This window comes from Ischnura elegans, chromosome 2, assembly GCF_921293095.1.
Source record: "Ischnura elegans chromosome 2, ioIscEleg1.1, whole genome shotgun sequence".
Lineage (NCBI taxonomy): Eukaryota > Metazoa > Arthropoda > Insecta > Odonata > Coenagrionidae > Ischnura > Ischnura elegans.
In genome coordinates, this window is record NC_060247.1 from 104,709,804 (window position 1) to 104,724,159 (window position 14,356).

Sequence of the window (14,356 nt, forward strand, 5' to 3'; positions counted from 1 at the left end):
ATTTTTGAGATCCGATCTTGAAAATCTTGCAGATGCAGATCTCGAGGCTGGTCTTTTTCTTTCGCGAAGCAATGATATAGAAACAAATGGAGTGACGCGGCGACGTAAGTCTAAAACGTTCCGTAAGAGAGCGTGATCCCTCGATCCGCGGCGTATCGTATTCATCTCTCCGACAAGTGAAGGTCGAGACCCGCCAATTATTACGATCGATCTCGGATCGGGAGGGGAAAGTGGAGGGGTGGGGGGAGAGGAAAGAGTGGAGACTGGTGGTGATGATGATGATGGAGGAAAAAATAAATACGGGCGAATCCGCGCTTGAGAAGGGGCTGCTGGGAAAGAAGAAGGAAGGCGAGGAGTTTGAAGGGAAAAGGGAACGTAATGATCACTCATTCCCACCGCGGAATACGACTTTGGAACTCGCCTTCAAAACGGCTGATAGCGAAATGAAACCGAGTAGGTCATATTGGGGCCAACATTTTTTTTCCTTTCAATACGGAGTCGCTTTCATTTACACCTACGCGTTACCTTGCAATCCGCCTAAATAAGCGTGTGGCAGGGGGTGTTATGACACCAACCGTCTAAATATAAAAACGAAATTAAGCCTAGTATTAATTATTAAAGTCGCTATTATTGCTCGTCGCAAAAACGTAATCCTATACCCATTCGTTCGGCAAAATTCTCATAATCTGTCGTTTCTGTCGGACCTGAAAACAAGGTGAAAAATAATTGTCAGAAGTGGGATTCGAACCCACGCCCGGAGAACCGGACTGCGACCTGAACGCAGCGCCTTAGACCGCTCGGCCATCCTAACATGACATTAATAATGAGGATTTAAAAAAAATAGTAATTGCTTAGGTTAACTAAACATTCAATTCAAGCTGGACTTATTGAAAATAAATGCAAGGCTTTAAAAAAAAATGGAGGACACCTAATAAGTAATTTACCTCCATATCACCCTTTAAATAAAGCATTTCATTTCTATTAAGAGCACAGCGCGGCCTCATAAGGGAGAGTACAAGAAATTCCTTTAGTCTCGACTTATAATGGTTATTACGACATAGGGGTCAGTTAACGTGCGTGAGATCGGAGATTTCATAATACCAACTATTCTCGTATAATAAGATGGTAGGATATCGTGAAGATATGTAACGGAAAATACCTCTATGCGCTTTAAGAATGTCGCAGATTTGATTCCGCTCCGGTTTATCACTTCAGTGACGCCGGCCCAGGGTACGACCACAGACAAAAACAGGTGGGAGATTAACTCCGCAAAGCTTGATGCCGATGATTATCTTCGCGAAGAGTGGGATTAAGCACTAAGTGGAAAGGCAACGAGTTCCCCAGTTTCACCATTTATCTCGCATCCATCGCATTGATTTTCGAACACATTAATCAGTGCCAACAAATTTTAACTTAAAAACGATCTCGCGCTCAATTCCAAGAAAAAAGTTCATATGCCAATCTGAAAGTCGTGGGTTCGAGTTCGCCAAGACCGCCCATCACATAATGTCTCTGAAGAAGAGTAAAAAAATCGAAGATAATGGAAGTAAAGACTATACAGGTCGAATAACGACTGATTTCTATTGATTTACAAGCACGTTGGGAGTATAATTTCAATCATTTTTTCCCCATTGTCGAAATTTTTCAGTGACCACGCAATGATAATACGAACTTTAAGTGAGATGCGTTGTTGGTGAACATGGTGAACACAAACTTCAAAAAGCCGTCATCATCATAAGTCATCAATCCGAAGATTGGTTTGACGAAGATCTCCATTCCTTTCTCCTATCCTCTAGCCTTTTCGTAGCCAACTATTTTCTCCTAGCCAACGTATTTCTTCTCTTTCACATCCTTAATAACCCGTCCTATGTAATTCATTCAGGGCTGTCCCTTGCTCTTCTTCCCTTCCATCTGTCCTTCTACGATTGTCTTCATCACGGCAACATGCCTCAAATGTGGCCAACTAAGTTGTCCCGTCTTCTGCTTAGGCAAAAAGCCGCAAAATTTGGTAATGATGATTGCGTAATATTTTTACTCGGAAGTTTACCCATTATTTCCCTGCTTAAGTTTTTCAATGTGATAGAAGTTCTATAGAGTAACTGTGATTAATATTAATCATTTTATTACATACTATATCAAAATAAAAGTTTACACTTAATAGAAAACAGGAAAATTATTTTACTGATAATGCTTTAATTTGAGAAATCTAATTTTCTTTATTTAATTTGCACCATATTTTGCATGTCATACTGATATATTTGAGGAAGAGTGAGAATGTTACGTCGCGTCGGCTCGTTCATTTTTCTTTCACTATACAGGACCGAACTTTATTAACAAGAGATGAAATCATATTATCCACTCTTAAAATTTGATTATTATTATATAAACGTTTATTTCCAGCATTCCCACTTTACCTCAAAATGTTGGCGTTTCTATTATTTGGGCTTGGCGCATTTTCGGTTCCATGTTCATACTACAAAAATTGGTACAGGTTGCATACATTAAAACTTCCTAAAATTAAAAATTAACTTTAAATCAACCCGCGTTTTTTCTACCTCGTCTGGATAAATAAATAAATAAGTATAAATATATTAAATAATAGTAATCCGTCAAAATAAAAGAGCGGAATGAAAACTGAGAAGGCGCCCACGTGGGGGAGAGAGTGGGGGATGGATGGCATAATGGCGGTGGCTGGAGTGTTGGGGTGGGTTGGAAAGAAAGGGAGGGAGGTGTGTTATCGATCTATTCACTGTCTGTTGGGGAGGAGGGGGGAAGGGGAGGGAGGAAGAGCTCACTCAGGGTCCGAGGGAAAGTGAGGAGGGGGTGGGGAGTTGAAGGGGGGGGGGTGAGGAAATGGAGAGCGAGCCGTGGTTAAGTCAGAGCGACCGCCGAAATAAAAAATTTATAAGACGCGGGACCACACGGCCGCCGGAGTTGGACGAGTACTCGCCGAAAACGCTCCATGGTAACCACGAATTTTACCTTTCTTAAATCGCAATTGAGTGGGTTGACAGCCAAGGGGTACAAGTGATTTATCTCTAATATACAGAGTTAGGTACAGAAATTAGGTATAGAAAACAAACGAGATCAATTAGATACTTAGTGGCGCATTTGATTTTCCACTCGATGTCAGCAAAGAACAGAGACTCATTCGTTTCCTTGGCTTCCAGGTTTTTGTGTATTTAATCTAACAATTAACGTTACCTAACTATGTTGAGAAAAAAAATCACTTGTACTCCTTGGCTTCCAACCCACTCAATTGTTTTAGATAAATTGAGTTTTTTTCCTTTCTCTTGATCCCAATTTTTAACGTTATTTAGCGTCTTTGAGGACAGGTGTTAAAGAATTTAATGCAAAATGTTAAAAAAAATTCATCTAAACATAAATACCTACACTCAAAGACAGTTTTTGAGATAATTATCGGAATGTTTTGCATTTGAGAAATTTTTCAGATTTTCATTTCTCGGGGACAAATGTGGTCCAGCGGGAAAAGAGTGGGGCTATTAATCAAAAGGTTCCCGGGTACAAAATTCCGGTGAAGCACCAAAACTACGGTCAGGCTCTCGAAAACCAAATTCTCGAATTGTGAGGTGGACCAGAGAAAGGAACAGCATCAACAACTCAACTCACAAGGTTTGCAATTCACAGGAATGCGGCTTAGTTCGTGGTGAGCTCTACTCTTACCTATGCAAACCAAAATTAGTGATGAGTTACTGGATGGGTAAATGTAAAAAAGAAGATAATAAAGGGTAGTTGGAATAGCCTTCGGTTCATATAGCTTACTTCCACAAAACAATTAAAAAATTTAACCACCAATTATTATTTGGGGTAGTGATGAAGAATAACTCTTCGCTGAAATGCCATTATGTTTTTTTGGTTGATTTAGGCCTTAAAAGAAGTGTCCTTTAAATCTGAATTCAATTCATTCCGGACGTAACACCATTGAGTCTAGTAAAACCTCATTGAAATATTCAAACTAGGACCATAATAATGAGAAAGTGACAGGGGATATATATTAGCTATCAGTAAAATAATTGCAGGAAAAAAACGATCCTTTCCCGAAAAAAAATCACATCCTCAATATGTGAAGTATGGAATACACGATACAAGTGAATCCAACTCGGCCTATGGAAAATTTATGATAAGAAATTCTCAAGAACAAGCCGTTATTTTTTTGCAATTCTTTGTGCTCAGTGTGTTTTTTTCCATCTTACTGCCATGTTATTTCCCATAAAAGTAGGAGAACAATCAATGATAGCATATTTTACCTCAAAAGCAGAGATACATCATCAGGAATATGCTTTCTTATTATTCATCTTGTTGTCATATAGTACTCAAAAATGTTTATGAATATTATTTTACTTAGGTACACATAATTTACGAAAACTGACTCCATTCGCATTTTACCCGTAAGTCAGCTTAATAGATAATAGCATAGTTCGTATCGTATTAAGTCAATGGGATATTAAGTGTAACATTTTAGGGTAGGGATGGCATTTCCTTTCGCTCGGCCACCTGTGGAACGCTACGCAGTTTCACCGATCAGGAAATTTCCCCGCTACGACTACTTGCAGAAGTCCCCAAAGATTTCACCAAGATTTGAACCAGGCATCATATGATTCGAACCCATGGCTCCTATATCCTACCCTTTCGGTAGAACAGGGTGTTTTTTTGTTCAATAAGATATCTTTTTTTATCCGGTTTCTCTCAAATCAATCGGTTGAGCCAGCGCAAAAATAGTCGTATGTAAAGGTGTTTAAATTTAACAATAATACCAGTAGAAAGGGACATTTAATGTATTTTTTACTCATGAAGTGTCTTACTCAAAGTCTTAGCTGCGGATTAAGCCATTAATGATGGCTCTGCGAAAATATAGCGGTGAAATGGTAGGAATATAATTATTAAAGGTACGTTTTTATTTGCAAAAAACCAAAAATAATAGTTCACATATTTTCCGGTAGTGTCCAAAAATATCCACAGGGAAGAATGACGTCTCGGTAGCTTAACTGGCTAAAGCACTCTACCGGAAATCGGGGGATCCGGGTTCGAATCCCGGTCAAGGCGAATGATTTTTTTCTCTGTGGATCTTTCGCACGATTGTGCATTGCGGGTGACTCCCGTAAAAGTTATCACCGCGGCTAGTCCCTGTATACTTTAAACTTGTATATAGACCCTTATAGTAGAAATTTTCATCGAAACCCGAGGCACAAATGGACAAACGTTAGTAAAAGTGAAGTTTAAAGACCCATACGTGCACCACAACCACAGCTACTATCGTCTCCAAGGAGCTCCATGAGGTTCGGCTTTAACTGCGCGAAAGCATGCCAGAGAAAATAATCGAATGGGAATTCAAATATATTGATACAATTTAACTAGTATTATCCACGTAATTGTAGGAAGTGCGGTAGGTAAATCAGCTGTAATCCAAAAGGCCCCGGGTTCAAATCCCGCGTGATGCCTTGGAACACCCCCAAACTCCTCGTTGAGCAAGGCATCCCAGGGCAAGATATGAGTCCCCCTACCCTGAATGTGTGCAACTCACGCCAGGGTTGTCTGTCTGGAATGAGGTCTGCTTTCACTTATCAAAATTAGCCCATGGGTAGATCCACTAACGGAGCAACCCGCATCAAAACACGAAGCAATTGTTCCAAAAGATACATTCAACCATAGTAACTCTATGGTGTTGAAATTTCATTATTTTTCGCAGTTACAAAAGTGGACGTAAGATCTCAAAACCTTTCTATATTGTGAAAAATTCGTATATAACTCCTGGAATATTAAAATCGTTTATAAACAGCAAAAAAATACGCTGTTGCGAAAATTCGTATTCGTGAATATCATTAAGTATCTATCAAACAAAAACTATCAAACATATTTCTCCATCAAAGAGATCGAGTGACTCAACTCTCAATAAGCCTGAGGAGTAAATGACAGCGTGGGTCAAAAGAGCCACAATGGTATTAACTTATTTTGATTTACACCCTTTGTTTGCATACCAAAAAATATTTTTCCCAGAATATCATGTCTTCATCAAATAGTCCTATTTCGAAAGGGATGAGTTGCACTTTAGAGTTCTAATTAAAGATATACTAGCGTGATATCTACCAACAAAAAAAATCAACCGCGTGAAAATATTGACCTATGACGTCAGATGTGGGGTTGATGCGAGGATAAAATGCCACCGCCGTGAAGTATGCGATAGGGCGCATCTATTTGCGTACAACCATTTTCTAATTAGATTTTTCCGCGGTCCACGAAACTCTCGCTGCAAGAGGCCGTCCTTCCCCAAGGAGGAATCGGCCGAACGCGGGGTCGGCCCCGGGGAAGAGCGATAGAGGCAGGCAACGGTGGTGGCGCGGCAGCATTGGGACGCTTTAATTCGGGGGCCCCTTGAAGGCATCGCCGCTTCGCTCCCGTTTCAACCGAGAGTGCGCCTAGAGTAAATTGAAAGTGATGGCTTCGAATACGGAATTTTGATCCATCCATGAAAAAAACCGACCTAATGGTTGATTATTTTGGTTATGAAGAAGCTCAGTGGCGTAACTAGAGATATGCTTTGGGGGGAATTAGGGGCCTTTAGGGGGGTGGAAGGATGGATGGGGGGGGATTAGAGGGGGCAACCCCCCCCCCAAGAAACAGGAAGTTCAGGAAAGTTTTTGAAAAATAACATGCCTGGAAATGCATTTTACATCATTTTGGCACTTATAATTTAACATTAAGCAGAGGCTGTTATTATGTGTCAAATCCAGACTAGTTTTTTTATAATTTTTTGATTTCTCTAAGGCTTTGGGGGCATGCAACCCCTCAACCCCCCATATTTACGCCACTGAAGAAGCTTATTTTACGCCTCCCAAAAATACATTCATCCACCAACGAAATTGATGGGCTGAACTTTAAATAAGCCTGAGGAGACAAAGACAGTGAGGACCAAAAGAGTCACAACTTCAGTTTAAAATATACACCTGTTTGCTTACCAGCTAAAATATTTTCCAAAATACCAACTGTCTTTATAAAATAGCCCTATCTCGAAAAGGATAGATTTGACTTTAAGATCTCTACTTAAAGATATATTAGCGAGATAAATCTCCATTTGGCGTTTCCACACGATAGAAAGTTTAAAACCTAAAATTGAATTGGTATATACTGGTCAAGGAGTTGATAATACAAAGTGTCACCTAAATAAATAATGTATAATAGTAATTTAGTAGACAAATAAGTTTAACGTTGTTGATGATTATTAGAGCTTAGTAGCAGTGCTTTTGATTTTCACTTCCCAAGAACTTTTTTCAAGCTATAAGCTTTTTTCACTATTCTCAATAAAATCTCTGCCCAGATATCTATTTATTTTGTTCCTCCGGTGAATCCAAAAATAGAATAAGTAAGGGCGAAGTAAATTCCAAGTGCTAAGTGACTAAGTCCAAGTATTTATGTGTGAAGAAAATCTATTGGCCTACTTTTAATTCTCCATCTTTGTAGGCTGGAATTTCATTTCGAGTAAAAGCCAGAATATGCATCTTCCGAAACTGTTAAGTTATTTTTCTTTACATTCATCGGACATACTAACTTTCCTCAATAATTTATTTGCTGACAATTAAGTATATTCCTAAATGAAAAAGTAGCACAGAAAACTACTTGACTTATATGAAAGAGAAAATGATAATGATCCGCATTGACTACCTCACAAACTACTTTCTTAGTTATCAGCACACATTAACTTTGTAACTGAAGAAAAATACGTTTTAGAGCAATTATACCGTTGATTATAGTCAACGCTAGAATTGCTGTAAAATGTTCTTTGAAATGCACACTCATTTACTAACCTCCATGGTGTACAGTTTCTTTGTGCTTTATTGCTTTACGTAAGTTCGTGCAATAGAGGTATAATTTTAAATATTATTTTCGGCAGTTCGTAATGGGCAGTCACGGCGAAACCTACTTAACTGGTCACATAACCCCCGCGCCATCGCTTTTCATTCGTGGCAGATGCAATACTTTATCACAATACTTTCATATCTGAGAAACAAGTAAACATTGACAATGGTCTCCTCTATGCAATGTTATGATTGATATAAATAATGATGTTCATATTGTTAGGGAATTATTGATGGAAGAGGAGAGAGAAAAGTTGCTCGAAGGAGTGAGAGTTAAAAGAAAACTAAAGAAAGATTTGGTGCTTTCCCGGCGATTAGACTTCATAAAATGTTCTCGGGATCGCCATTGAGTCAGGAATTGCATAACTGCCGACGTTTCGATGTCCAGTTATGGAGTTCCTGACCCGTTAGCGATCCCGAGAACCTTTCACGAAGCCATTATTAAGTTCGGAGTTATAAAATAGTTAATAAATTCACGCCTGTAGACTTTTTATGCAACTAAATCTGGTCTGACCAGGCACAATATCAAGTTTTCTCTGTTTACATTATGTCTGATATAAATTTCGATCTGGAAATGAGCTGATTAACATCCCATTCATTGACCCGTCTGCAATTTGATCTGGTCTCACGTAAAACCCTATCAAGTAACACCAGACTTCCTGATCATAATTTAAAACAGTACGTTTCCCGATATTGATCCCGTTTTGATCGGACATGAATCGAAAATTTCCATGCAGGTTATACTCAGCTGTATTGATTCGTCATAAACAGGTTCTTACCAATGTCACAACGGACTGGATTAACTCCATACGATTTGCTAGAATGTTCGAGCAGCTTGAAATGCAATGAAAGTTTCTAGTTTTTAGATTCGCAAAAAGATAATTTTTTCAATCCCTCCGCAGTAATTTCACGTAAAATGGAATCGATTCGTAGTCTCACTATCTGACTTCACATTGTCAGGCGCAATAATTCGTGATATCTTAGTTTAAATAAATTATGAGTCGCAAAGAATAAAATACGAACAGATGAGCAAGAGTGATGCGTCCTGTTAAAAACTTACTGGTGCCACGAAACAGAACGGAAACACGCCACATGCAGAACCGAGTTGAACTCGTCCTAGAGAATTCTGGAAGTGCCCCGGGGCTGCAGCGGGAGAGAGAGAGGTCAAAGTTGGGAGGGGATACAGGGAGGAAGGCCTTGAAGACATGGGAGGCGAGTAATTTTGGCGCCCTGGCGTGACGTGAGAAACCTCACCTTTCACCACCCTCCCAACACATCCCCTAAGGATCCTACGTTTCAAAGAAACAGGGCGGGTATGAGAGGGGTAGGGAAGGAGTGGGGGCAAATTAGAAAAATTCAATGTCCCCTCGCCTTCAAGGGCGAGAAAGTGGGATAGGGAGCGCTCGGAAATTAAATTAACGGCGAGAGTGGAAAAAAAAGGCTCTGATATTCACTCGCGCTCAAGTGAGAAGTCTCCACAGCAGAGAGAGGGACAAAGGGGAAAGAGAGGGAGAAAAAAGACCCGAATTTGCTTACCGAACGCTTGTGTTTCCCCGTTAAAAAGAGAGAGACCAGGAGACATTCTGTGATCAATCGCTCACCCAGTCCTAAAACCTGACGGTCGGTTTCGATGTGTGAAGCTAGAGCTCACCCAGGATTGAAGTCAACGGTATCAGGCGAAATGTCGCGGGAAAAAAGTAAGAAACGGCACATAATACCAGTACCATTTTAATTGAAAATACATGTGTTTTGAGTCAAACTTTCTTCCATTATATCTAAATGTGGACATAATCAATGAAATAAAAATTTATAAAAATTCAATGTCGCGAAATACAAAAGGTAGGAAACAGAAGCTAAAGCCATAAATAAATCTTGTTTTGAGCCACATTTTGTGACACTATCATGTCGCACTTCCACTGCCAAATTTCGTCGACGATTGACCTTAATTCAGAACAGGAATCACCACTCAAGGGTGCGTTTTGGCTATTATGGCTTAAATAACATATTACGATACAAAAACCGCAAATAATAAACGATCCTTAACATTCAATCATACATTAGCGATAGCGATAAAACAAAGTTATTATGATTATCTGTCAGAAAATTCCTAAAATGATGAAATTAATAATTATAACCTAAGTAGTCAAAAGAAATAGCAACTTAATTGAAGTCAAATTTCTTCTTAGATAAAGATCTGAAATATTTTACAGAATAAAAAATAAAATCATGTTCATGAAACCTTCATGATATAAATTCTCTCTTAAGTACGTGGTGCGGTGGTGTCCTTTTAAACATTTTTTTCGACAGTTCGGAATCAACAATTTGTTTAAATGGGTAAGACCCAGAACTCTGATTGACAGTTAAGAGCTTAGGACGATTTCTATTTTATCTAGCAAATCAAAAAAAATAATTTTTCATAGAATTTACGAATGTAACGGCGATAGAATTGATTCCTTGGCCTAATAGAATTTAAAATATAGAATAAATGTGAAATAGTTAAGGTCAAATTCTGCTTAACAATCAAAATAATAATTTTTACGAATGGAGATATTATTGAGCTCTTTATTAAAGGATATATTGAGCAAAGTTGAATGATACCGTTTCTCTGTTTCTCCTCTTAACGTGCCTCACAAGAAAAAAGGCTACTGTTCTTCACGGCCATCGAAGAAAATGTCAGCCACAAGTAGCCATCTCCTTTAAGTTTTACCGGGACAAAATAATTTTCGGTTTATTTCGATGATATAATAAAATAAATATTTCACGTATCTGTTAATACATGAATTATAACTGTGATTAATCTCAACACATAACGCTTTCAGATTTGAACAAAGATCAGAATGGTTCTTTATATTTTTAAGCAATTAAAAAATTTCGTTTTTAAAGGTTATGAATTCATCGAAAAATCATCCAGAGAAGCGTTTAATTAGAACACGAAGAAGCCATGTAAACAACTCATCTGCACGAGGAGTAGGAACACCGATGCCTTAACGGGAATGCTACGTTAATTAGCGCGCAAAAAGGAGGTAAATTTGTGCTGTAGGAATAAAAATGACAAGCACGATGATATGGCAAAAAAAGGATTTGTAAATTAAGTCTTGGGTTCATTTGTCGATAGCACCTCTTGAAGCTCATTATCCACACATAATTTAGCTCGAGAGAATTTGGCTCGAGAACCATACATATATGTAAGTGTCGGAAATATAGCGAATAAAATCAATCAAGGTCGCACAGTCGCAGTAAAAGCATGGCTTAGGACTTTCCTCGCTACAAAATAAAAAAATATAACGAATTAAATATTCATACAAAAAAATTAAAATGCCCGGCAATGTTTTCGATTATCGTACTGTTCTGTTCTTTTTTCGTGATTATAAAGGAGAAGAATGTTGCAGAAAGTATACAAATAGGCTTCAAAATCAATTTCCAAATAAAGTTTTATGGATGGAAATAATTTTAAAAGTATTAAAATATATCTTATTAATAAGTTCTATCATTGAATAACTCCGTTTATCTCAATGAAGCTTCGTTGCTCCCAAATATGACAGCAGTAATAAGAACGGAGAGACAAGCCATCCTAAAGAAAGAAGAGATGAAAAAGGGCTGCTTATTGCCACCCCATGAGCGGATGCCACCAGGCAGAACAAGGATCAAAATTGTGCTGTGGATCTACGAAAGACTGAGATGTAGAGGGAGAGAAGAGAATAGAACAGCAGAAGTAGGAGAGGTGGACAATACTATTTCGGCTCGGGTAGATGGCCTTTTCTTCTTTCCAGATTCATACATATTGACCTGTTTTCAGAGCGTTTATGTGGCACATAATACCCCAATATGCCCTATTTAAGTTTTAAATGAATATCTTTTAAAAAAATACTTATTCTTAGATTCATTTTTTCAAGTTTTGCAGATTTATAAATATGCTCCTTTGAGATTCAGTGATCTTCGTTAATAGATAATGCCTGATAAATAATTATGCAGTATCCGATTAATACACCATCTGTCAATTTTTATAAGTACAGAGATAAACGGTTTCAAAAAAAGAGACGAATACGAATAAAGTACCAACTATCGCCAGTGTGTTGGGGCGATGGCCATGCCTTTAGGATGTATAGTGATCGACAATGAACTGGGAAACTGGTGGGGAGGAGAGAACAGGCAGATGGGAGGAGCTATGGAAGCAGTTATGATAAAAGGAGCATTCTCCTTCGGCCTGCGACTCGTTTACTACCCAACCTCGTCTGTACACTGTGGCGTTGAAATTGAAGTTTTTTCGGATCCAAAAACACCACAAGAGGTTTGAAAAACAGAAATCTCTATTAATTTTTAATGTAAACTTTATTATATTTTATTCATAACTTTCATTGTATTTTTAAAAACTATTTTCTTTAACTGAATAGTATATTTTTTTTGTAAATAATATTATCCTTGAAATTCTGTGATTACTATAGAAAGATTCCTCCAAATAACTTTTATGAAATCTACCCCACCTTAAAATCACGTTCATACCACTCAATTTCTCCACATTGACATCACGAAAGCGGACGCGGTCACTCTTAATAAGTACGTGGGCAAAAGCGCTTGTGAAAAGGGAAAGAGACAGATAAAGTACCACCTATATTGCAACTCCGCTAGGGGGTTGGTCTTCCCTCGAGGCGGTGGTATAGAGGGATCAACTCTGTGCGCTGCTGGGGGGACCGAACTGAGCGGGGGCAACAAGGGAGGAGGCAGATTGAGAGGTGCTGTGGAAGCAGTCAGGGATGGGAGCAGGGGGACTGGGAGCAATATGTAGAGACAAAAGAGAAGGGGGGAGAGAGAGTTTGGGAGCGTGGCAGGGGGTGCTAAGAGAGGGTGAACGGATGATCTGTCTATATCACGGTCCATTCCCACACCACCAAAAACCCCTCCCCTCCTCTCCTCTGCTATATAGAGGCTCGACCCAAACTACATTCCCAGGACACCCTTATTCCGCACCCGCCGTCGCCTCCCGCAACACGCCTTTCCAATATGACTCTCTCCCGCTTCCATCCCTTCTCCTTTATGCCACTCAAAGGAGTGGATCAGAGGAGGGAGGTATGGGGGTGGTTTCGTACGGGCTTCGCTCCCTCAAGCAATAGTCACGCGTTGTTAAAGGAGAAAATGCGAGGAGGGAGGAAAAAAATTTACCGCGAGACCTTGCGAGGGTAGTATCTTCCGAGTCCAATCATAAAGGTTGCTGGGACCGAAGCGTGAACATAGAAAAAAATGGACCAGAGACATATTTGCGGTAAATATAGGTGGTAGGGAAGAAGGGTAAGGGACGGCCTCGACTGAGTTTCATAGGACAGGTTATTAAGTATCTGAAAGAGAATAAATGCGTCGCTATGAAAAGGCTAGCGGATAGGAGAGAGGAATGGAGAGCTGCGTCGAACCAATCTTAGGACTGTTGACTTATGATGGTGATTGCAACGTGAATAGTTAGGATGGTGGAGGTAAAATAATTAAATGAAAATTTTGAGAGGAAACAACGATTTTCATAGAGTACCAAATGTCATGATAGATAGCAGATAGATACAAGGTTATCACATTGCAGTTATCATTCATGTCGATACTTAAAGTCTCACTTTCACTCAAAAATACGTACTTTAATCAACTTGTTAGGCTGCAGTTCATATTACTCCATATTAGGCCAAAATTTGTATTATTTTACCTCATGGCTACCAGAAAAAAATCCAAGGATAACCCAAAATTATCTTTACACTTGTTACTACGGTGGTCATTACAAATATTTAAAAAATATTTAAAACAATATCTAATAAGTAAAGTACTTCTTAACAAATTATAGGCGTCCAAAGTCAATACTTAAACATTAAAAAGAAATAGGAATGTCTAAAATTTCTCCGCAAACAGGATTGAAATCAGAGTAAGAAAAATTGACCGGAAGAGAGGATAAGTATAAAGAATAATTCACGGGACAAAAACTTGGTAACACGAGCGACGCGCACATAAAAATATTCATGGAGCATTATAGACAAAATTCAGACTCCGAAAATGAAAACGTAAAATGGAATATAGGCCCTACGACACGCATGTGATGTTTGTTCTGAGTCCAATTTTAATGAAGATGCGAATACAAAAACAATGCTATTGGCTCAGTCGGACGATGTGGCATTTTCGTAAAAATATACACTGCAGAAAATGAAAAAAAAAACAACAGAAATATTCTAACAGCAATACATCGGCTGAGATTCAACTATAAGCCATTTTTTTCGAAAGATAATTAGAAAGACAAGCCTCACACATAACAATCCGTTAACGCATTTTTTCCGATTAGTGTCTGAATTTTGTTTTTATCCTTGTATGTACGTACCTCGATAATATTGCTCCAAGTATTGAACATGCTCGATACAATTAAGTTGGTAATGTGGATAGCAGCGCTAATTTTCCTATGATCCTCACTAAGAATAATAAGGCTAGGGTACACATCAATATGCGAGTACTTATCACGCGTTCCC

At 38.7% G+C, this 14,356-nt stretch overlaps 1 protein-coding gene and 1 non-coding gene across 4 annotated transcripts in view; both read right to left on the bottom strand.

Moving 5' to 3' along the window:
- The window catches only part of LOC124154291 (protein Skeletor, isoforms B/C-like), a 267,181-nt gene that overhangs the window by 161,949 nt on the left and 90,876 nt on the right, over window positions 1-14,356 (bottom strand). The window lies entirely within an intron of this gene.
- On the bottom strand, window positions 728-811 carry Trnal-cag. The gene has a single exon. It is a non-coding gene; the product is annotated as a tRNA-Leu (tRNA).